The following is a 9,250-nucleotide window of genomic DNA, read 5'->3' on the forward strand; positions in this document are numbered from 1 at the left end:
TATATATATATATATATATATATATATATATATATATATGTGTGTGTGTGCGCGCGCGCGCTCTGTCTCTTCCACACAGAAGCACCTTCAGCTTGAAATCCATCGGCTAAACAAATAGGGGATATACGAATATCCGACGGCTTCATGAAGGCATCTGCATCCGATTCATGCTTTTGAATTTACCGTATTCCAAAAACATCAAACTGAAAACTAAGCCCAGCCTCATAAGCGGATATTCTTGAAAACCAAAGGGATTGATGCTCGTGTGAAACAAAACTAAGAGTCAAGCTTTTGTTTAGCTCTGAGAACAATTCGTGTGTTTTATTTCTTATTTACGAAAGGTTCGTACTACTCCGTGAGTGATCAGTCGTTTTTCTCATTTGCTTCGTAAACTCATATGTTCGTTGGTTGATACTTTAAGAGTTTGATTAAACCCCCGAAAATAGTAATAATACCTAATCATTGCATATACCATCGTTCTAATGTTGATTGTCGCTGCCATTACCTGAGTGGTGATAATTTCAGGTTAAATATTTCAGTGTACTTCATTATCACCAATTTCACCCATCCTTCACACATATATTTGCTAAGGTTGACTTTCAATCTAAAAAGAACACTTAAAAATCTTGGCAAATATCCAAATGGGGAAATAGCTTATGTTATTATAAACAAGGCATTAAAATCATAACGTAATAGCTTTATAAAATATTTCTGCATAAAAATGTGTGCGGAAATCTTCATAATAAATTTTCTTTGCATCTATGAGTTTTAGAAGTGAATTTATTGTTATGTTTAATCTATTTTACGAATGAGTCAAATCGAAATCATTAATCTTTTCCGGTTCTCTCTCTCTCTCTCTCTCTCTCTCTCTCTCTCTCTCTCTCTCTCTCTCTCTCTCTCTCTCTCTCTCTCTCTCTCTCTCTTTTAGTTTGACTGAAATATGCTGTCTGAGATTTGTTTTCGATTTTATTACGTTATAATAGGCTAATCCGGACTTTACCTGGAAACTTTCCTTGCCCGGAAATGAGATGTTGTTGCTCTTGTGTGTTATACTTTCTTTAAAAAAAACTGTAAATAGTCTTTTGTGGAAAATGTTCACTCAAGCAGAAAAATTGTTTCATCCAAAAATCCTTTAGTAGTGCTACAATCATATGCGTTATTTTGACAAAATGTGCATCAGGCAGGAAAACATTTAGCGAATCACCGCTCTCTCTCTCTCTCTGTCACGTTGCCTTACTCTAAAGTTTTAGATATGCACCAAAAACAGAAAGAGCTTGTTCACTGAAATTTACTCGGGTTGTGTTAAATCTTAACAGGATAGATGATTAATCATACGGTCAAAATGTGTTCCTGATTGACAAACATTTTCACAGTAGAAATCCAACAACGGGATTCAAAACTAAAACTAATATAGAAATGAATAATGCCAAGCAAATATGTATCATTGTTACCAATATTTTTAAACACCTAGGACGAAGTTTTTTTGTCGCATATTTTATAGTAGTTATCAACAGTGAATTGAGTTTAAAATTTTTTTACTATTTCTGCTATCTTAATTTCTTTTGAATTAAAGAGGTTAAAAAAGGCATGTTGTCTAATCCTCAGCTTTCCGTTCTAATCATTTTTTAATTCCCTTCATCTTATTTGTCATGGGATTTGCCCATATTATTTTAACGTTGCCCTTGCGTTGGGCTTTTGCAAGAGAAATACCGTAAAAAAATATATATATATATACATACTGGCTAGCAGTGCATGTTTTCTTGTTTGAAACACTTCTTTTCAAGCCTTTAAGACAAGAACCTGATTTTAAAGGACAATTTCTCCCTTCTTGGCCCTTTAACCTTTTAGAACGACACGTGTATTCTTTGGATTTGTTATTCAACCCTCGTATTGTCACAATTGATTTGGCTTGGTCTCAGATATCGAGGGAAAAGATGAAAATTCCCAGGTCTTTGAGGAAACCCATTTCACTTTTGCATTCTAGCTGTAAAACATTTAATTCATTTGATATTTTGGTAACGTTTTTGCGTATTTTTTTTTTTCTTGGCCATTTATGCCATTTATGCCTAAATTGATCAAATATTGACACTTATGTCTGCAAGTTGGATTTAAGGACCTTCAAAGACGAAGTGCATAGGATTGTGTGTGTGTGTGTGTCAGGTGTGTGTGTGTCATGTGTGTGAGAGAGAGAGAGAGAGAGAGAGAGAGAGAGAGAGAGAGATGCATAGTTCATTTTCTTTAGTGATGTATCCTCATTATTTGTATGAACGAAGGTGGACGCTTACTCCAACGCGTATTAATGTATCTCTCTTATTATTTATATATATTTCACTTTAATAGCTCACTACCGTCGCCTAGTAACTGTAAATACTCCCTCCTCTTAAGGGCCCCAATACACTGAAGGATTGTCTGTATCGTTCGCAAAAATCATTGTGTATGGTCATGTCTGAATGCACAAGTGGGCGGAGTTTCGTGTCAGAACGATCTCAGCGGGAATCTGTCAAGACCAGGTTGCCGTCTTGCGACTCAAGTTTGTCATATACAGGTCGTTCAATGTATGTGTTTGTCTGCCGATAAAATGCTATCGTGCACGTCTATTCTAGCGACAGAATCTTTGTTCAGACTGAAAACTGTGCGGAGATCGTTCATACTGTCTGAATAGTGTGTGTGCGGTTCGATAACGACAATCGTTCATAAAATCGTTCAGTGTATGGGGCCCTTTACATGTCATCTTATCACCTGACAGTCCACCTCATATTTACCCTGCGAGGATGTCAATCCCCCGTCATCCAAATCTGCTTTTCTCCTTTAAAGGAGGAGGTTCTAAAGCTTTATCGGGCATTAGGCCCATCTTATTCTGTCCCCTCCTCCCCCTCCTCTAATCTCTTCTTGCCTGTGTTAGGTCTGCTCTAGACTGTGGCTTACGCTGGCAACCCCGCCGTGGCTCTAGAGTGGTGGGGAATCCTATTAAACCAGGAACATTTCGTGTGGCATTTGCCCTCCCTGAGGCGTTAACGGAGAGGATTTGCGGTCAGTATATACCTCTTCAAGGATTTGGAAATAACGCCATATCAAGATACACCTTAACCCTCTGAAAGTTTTTTTCCCCTATGAGGTTAACAATGGAATCTTCAGTTTTAATACTATAAGTACGACCATTCTAGGAAGAGACTTTGCTCCTCTGACAGAGACAGTGCGGTGTTGCCTATTCTTCGATGTCCTTTTCATCCTACATCTGTCAAGAGAAGCCGATTACCTTTGGGAACACCTAATCTCGTCTTAAATTGTCGTTGTAAATCCTGGATTAACCTTCTGACTTCAAGCTCTCATTGTTTGCGCCTGTTATCAAGCACGTGTACTGTAATAGAAAGTTCTGAATGAAGTTTTGTTGTCCCACTTAAATTTTAGTATATGAAAATGATAAATGCAAGAAATTAGGAAACCTATATTTCGATTAGATGCACTTTCATTTTCAGTTTTGTTTATTTGGATGCTGTACTGAGCAGTGTTCTTGAGTTACGTCATCTATTATAGTTTTTTTTTTTTTTATTACTGACCCTTTGCTGTTAGCGAAGTCATATAATTGTGATGTAGTTTGGAGCTTTTGAATTGTTTCCTTCCGTGCATGCCGAAATCCGTCTTTACCTCCTTGGCGTAACAAGGTTGAAATTTCGCTATGCAGCTTTAAAACAGATCATAATAAATATTCTTCAAATATTGTTACTCCCACTATATATACGTATATATATATATATATATATATATATATATATATATATATATTACATATATATATATATATATATATGATATATATATATATATATATATATATCATATATATATATATATATATATATATATATTACACACATATACAATATTAGATTTACCTGTGTTTTAAAGTACTGTCATATAATGCTCATCATTGCTGTGGCATGTCTTTTATATGTAGATTTTTAAATATATATTTCTGCCACTTTCTGTCAAAAAAATACATCAACATTTCAATTTAATTCAATTTCAGTGTTCAATAGTCTCTTCCTAAAATGGTCGAACGCATATAAAGATAGGTATGGAGAAAAGCTGGCAAAATATATCATAGAATGTAGTTTTCATTCAATTGTTCTGATACACTTGATGTTCCGGACTTCAGAATTACTTCGTTTTCATGCATTAGGATCTAAATCTCTGGTGTTTATGTGTGTGTGTTATTATTATATATATATATATATATATATATATATATATATATATATATATATATATATATATCTATATATATTGTTACGTTTATAGATCTCTTCGTCTACCCAGTAATTAATTAATTATTTTGCTTTGTAAAACGGCAGCCATCTTCCTCCAAATATCAGCTGATTTGGGCGGGAAACTAACCCTAGCCGTCCAGGGTTAAGAATTTCCTGTGAGAAGGGAGAATATAGTCTTTTGTCAGCTTTAGGGACGTATCTCGAAGGGAAGGATGTAGGCAGACTGGTACTTTCTTAGGCCTATATCTTAAGCTCTTTTCCTGTGAACCCTCTGCTGGCTGTATGTTCTGTTTCCAGGATTTGCCCTGCTCGTGGGGGTTTAAGCTGACCCCCAACACCCAGGCAAGACACCTGCGAACTGTCTCAGACCGCTCGAGTGCGTGACCTCGGACGGATGTCCGACCACCTGCCTTCCATTTAGCCTATCCATGGGGTTACTGGCGCGCCAAGGGACCCAGACCTAAGACAAAGCCGGGCGCCACATTTTCTACAAAGGTCTATACTGGACATGGCCTCCAGGTACGTCTTGTGAAACAGCATATTGCCAGTCCCTTACATCCTATTATTTATTTGATCCCCATTTTCCCAATTCAAACTTCCATTCCAAAAAGAACTCATCCCTTTGTTTCCTCTCACTGCCTCATGGCCGCATGCTTCCCCTTGTGTGATCGTCCCAGACAAATGAAGTCATTGCATACCTCAGTGAAACATTAGAGTTTCCTTTGCCCCAGTGTTAGAGAACTAATAATAATAATTTGGGCAAGAAATCCTCTTTTCTTTTATCTTGTTTAATCTGGGATCCTTTTCCAGATTCCCTGAGTCACGTGCCAAGTCTCTCTGCCCGCAAGTGTTGCATTCCCGCAAGATTATGAAATCAGCTTTTACAAATTCCATTTTGAGCCATCTATTATCCGTTTGTGAGAGATTATAAGTCCACGTGGGGACCAGTAGCATTTACTTTTCTCCAGGCCAGTACGAGCCTCTTGTAAATAAATAGCTGTAAAGTACTTACCTGAGCTATCAGTCAACCTTTTGGTTCACTTAATTCGTAAAAATGACGACTGTTTTCCAGCATCGAATCTGGGCTTGCTTTAAAAAAAGCTTGTAAATCGCGTTATCCCTTGTAAAACGAATATAAATTTTTTCAAAACGGAAAAAACAAAGCACACTTGTGCGGAAGACACACACTGGGTCACAGTAAGTTATACCATTCATTTAATATGATTATTTTATAACCAATGTTAGCTTAAGGTACGTTTAAGTATTTTTATTACGAAGTGTTTAAAAGAGTGTAAGTAGAAATATTATTATTGTAACGGCGAAACCGCCAGAGCTTAATTTTAGCGGCAAGCAAACAATTTGCCCCGCGAATTCTGTTACTTTGTGTCCACGTCGGACGAGACAGAGCACGTGTATTAGATAGATGCCAGAAAGTACCAGATCAAACTAGGAAGTGCTTTGCCAGGGTTTATTGCTGTGTGAAAAAGCCTAGCTAGTTAGGAGTGTTTTGCTAATAGTTACGGCAAAATAAGTGTACAATTTTTTTGTCTGTGATAGGTTAGGGGAATTCATTTTAACTTAGTTTTCATTCCAAGTGTTGGTAACCGCGTAGCCCTCACCTTAAGCTGAGCGTAAAAGCTTTCAAACCTGCCAGCTTCTCAGCTTCGCGCACGCGCACTCTCATACCTGCCAGCCAACCTTCGGTTCACTCAAAGCGGCAGCCATGTTTTTTATCCCTTTAAGCATTATCTCAACGATTTAAGCAAAGTAACGTAAGCCTTGAAAGTTTAACGTAAATAATATTAATCTCGGTACCAGTATATATCGTTCTGCCAGAGAAATTAACGTAATTCGCCTTGAATAAGAAATTAGAATTTCGTGTTGTAAATCGCGTTCGCGTTTACAGAGAATCAGCTGTTTGAACGACACGCTGTGCACCCGCTGGCTCGCCTCACCACCCGTTTTACCTAGCATGGCTCACTCGCTCGCTGAGCGAAAGTTTCATTCCACTTCGGACTTAACGTAACCTCTTTTTACAAATGTTTGCTAACATTTCATCGTTTAAAATCCTTACCGTCATTTCACTGTTCACAGGGACCTAGTAATCTTACGTAAAGTTAACGTAAATCTTCAAGTAGAATAAATTACAAGAATTGTTAACGTAAAACGCGTCTTTGTGAAATTCATATTGAAACGCAAATCATTTCATAAGCGCAAGCCGCTACCATTAACGTAAAAATCGTTCACCGCGAGCGCGTTATCATTTTCATAAAACGTATTCAAAAGCAATTCTTTCAATAAAACGTTAACGTAAGTAAATCATTTAACGCAAGTTGCGTCATATTAAACTAACATTATTAGTTCAATTAAATACAAGGGAGTTCATTATATATCATTTTCACCCTCTCCAAGAGAGAGAGAGAGAGAGAGAGAGAGAGAGAGAGAGAGAGAGAGAGAGAACCAGAACCCATTATTCACGAAGCCAAGAGTACTACGTTCATTACTTATAGCATGCAGAACTAACATTATTTTAGCCTCTTGTGTCTTTATTTACACTGAGCGTGATACGTACGTGCCTGTGTCCATTGCAGTTTGCAAGCATTTATTTCATTTACCGAGTACTTCAGCGAGGGACTGAGCATTTCTAAATTTACCATTACCTGTCGTTGCCCGAGTGGTCTTTTCATTTTCTTTATCACCAAAGACTTGCGTATACCGCAAGCACAACCCGCACAGTGTGCCACGCAAATGCATTACTTCCAGACAGGGAAGTCGTTACCAGTTTAGGACTGGCCACCACCAGTGCACGTCAGGTCTTACCATTTTTACAGTGCCACTAATTCGTGACACTGTCCATCGACTGGCTGGTGAAGTACTCCCACTTTTTACTTTCTCTCCTCCACCATTACACTGTGCCCCGAACAGAGTACCATTTCTCTTCAGTATACTTAAGTATACTGCATGTAGTGTCCGGGACACACCAGCACGATACCAGTGCTCCAAAAGGAACGCCTCCTCATAAGTGCCATTGCACCTGTACAGGCCGTACAGGTAGCCATTCTACCTGCGTGTCCGTCCTTACGGAACGCCCAATTCATTAGTGTCCATGTACAAGGGTCAGTGATCCTTCGGAACACTCAACAAGGGAACGCCTCCCAAAGTGCCGCAATACCAGCACTACTAGTGCTGTCTCAAAAAGGAACGCCTCCTGAAGTGCCGCGCACCTGTACAGACGTACAGGTAGCCCTTTACCTGTGTGTCCGTCCTACGGAACGCCCATTCATTAGAGTATCCACCATTCCGGATCACTCAACCACGGAACGCCTCCATAAGTGCCGTGCACCTGTATTGGACCTACAGGTAGTCCATTCCAGCGTCTCCCAAGTGAGGAACGCCCTTAAGTGTGACGTATGCCGCACACTCTTATTTGATTCTCCGCCTCATTAGAAGGTGCCATTCCAGAAGTGCCACCAACTTACGGGACACTTCCCAAGTGCCACAGAGCACCCAGTCTTTTCAGACTTTTCTATACCACGTCGCAGAACACATTTCCAAGTGAGTGCCACTTTCCACAGTAGGCACTCCCATTCCAATCAGTACCCTTTCCTGGCCATTATTTTCATTTTCATCCGAGCCTCTACTGCAGCCTAAGGGAAATGTTTTCCCCTGCTTCCTGTGACTTCTTTGCCATAGAGCTAGAGAAGCTCCGAGCCCTCATAACTCTGGGCAAGGAGGCCGGTTACACTGGGCCAGCACTTGACCAGTGGATAACAGCGCAGCAGGATGCCATGCGCCTACAAGAAAGGGAAGAAAGAGAAAACAAGAGAAAAGCCAGAGAAGCAGAAAGGAAGGCAAGTGAAGCAGAGAGAAAGCATGAGCTCGCTCTCAAGGAGAAGGAACTCGAAATCAAGCGGGAGAAGGCCCGTAAGGAGAGTATCTTAGCTCCAGCCACTCTGCCAGCTTCCAGCCCTGCACCCACTGTCTCTCTTAGTCCCGCCGTCTCTGGTCAGCCTGACATCCTTTCTATTTGTGAGCCTGGTCCTGATCCAGTGCCTGAGATAGAAATTCCTGCCACATCCTGCCAGCCTTTTACCATTTTACCGCCTACCTCCTCCCTTTTGGAAGAGGTAAGCCCACCAGTTGACCCCGGACTTGTTTCCGAGGGTGATTCAACGGAGGTTTCCTTAACCTCCCTACCTCAAATCACTGCCAAAGAGGACTTTTCATCTGTGCCAGAGCACACTGCCAGCCTTGGTGATTCCGCAGATTCGCAACCTGTGGGGCCATCTCGGCCTTACCGTCCAGTGCCACGGAAGAGGTTCTGGAACAAGTTCTGCCGTGACTGTGGCCGCAAGGGTCACATGTCTGCAAATTACAGAGGGTGCGCTAATCACAATATTCCTGCCATCGCAATGGCCGTCACCAATTCTTCCTCTCTAGGACCCCCAGCTAAGGGCCCTATAACTGTCGCACCCCTCCAAAGCCATTATTCGCCAAGCCACGTCAGAGCCTACGACGACTCTGGCGCTCAAATCTCCCTGATACGGGAAGACCGAATCCCCCGAGGGGCTAATGTCGATAGATGTCACTTAATAACCATTGAAGGCATCAACCATATCAAGCTGATCCTTCCGACCGTCCAATTGAGGGTCACCAGACCTCAATTCTCCAAGGTTTGTACCCTTGCAGTTGCAAGCTACATTCCAGGAGGTTATGACCTCCTCCTAGGGCAAGACATGAAGTCTTCCTCGCATTCCAAAAAGCTTAGGGGTCCTAACCCCACGTCAAATCACTCCAAAGCAAGGAGTCACCAAAATTCTACTTCCTCCAGGAAGTATGTCCACCAACAGTCTCCCCCGTTACCAAGGAGGGAGATTGATCATTTGCAGTTCCGTTGCAAGACCTGCAACGTACTAGGGCACTCCACGAATTGGCCTAGGTGTCCTAGCCGACTACCAGCAGCGGACACTCCATTTTCCACA

Source organism: Macrobrachium nipponense, chromosome 1 (assembly GCF_015104395.2).
Source record: "Macrobrachium nipponense isolate FS-2020 chromosome 1, ASM1510439v2, whole genome shotgun sequence".
NCBI lineage: Eukaryota > Metazoa > Arthropoda > Malacostraca > Decapoda > Palaemonidae > Macrobrachium > Macrobrachium nipponense.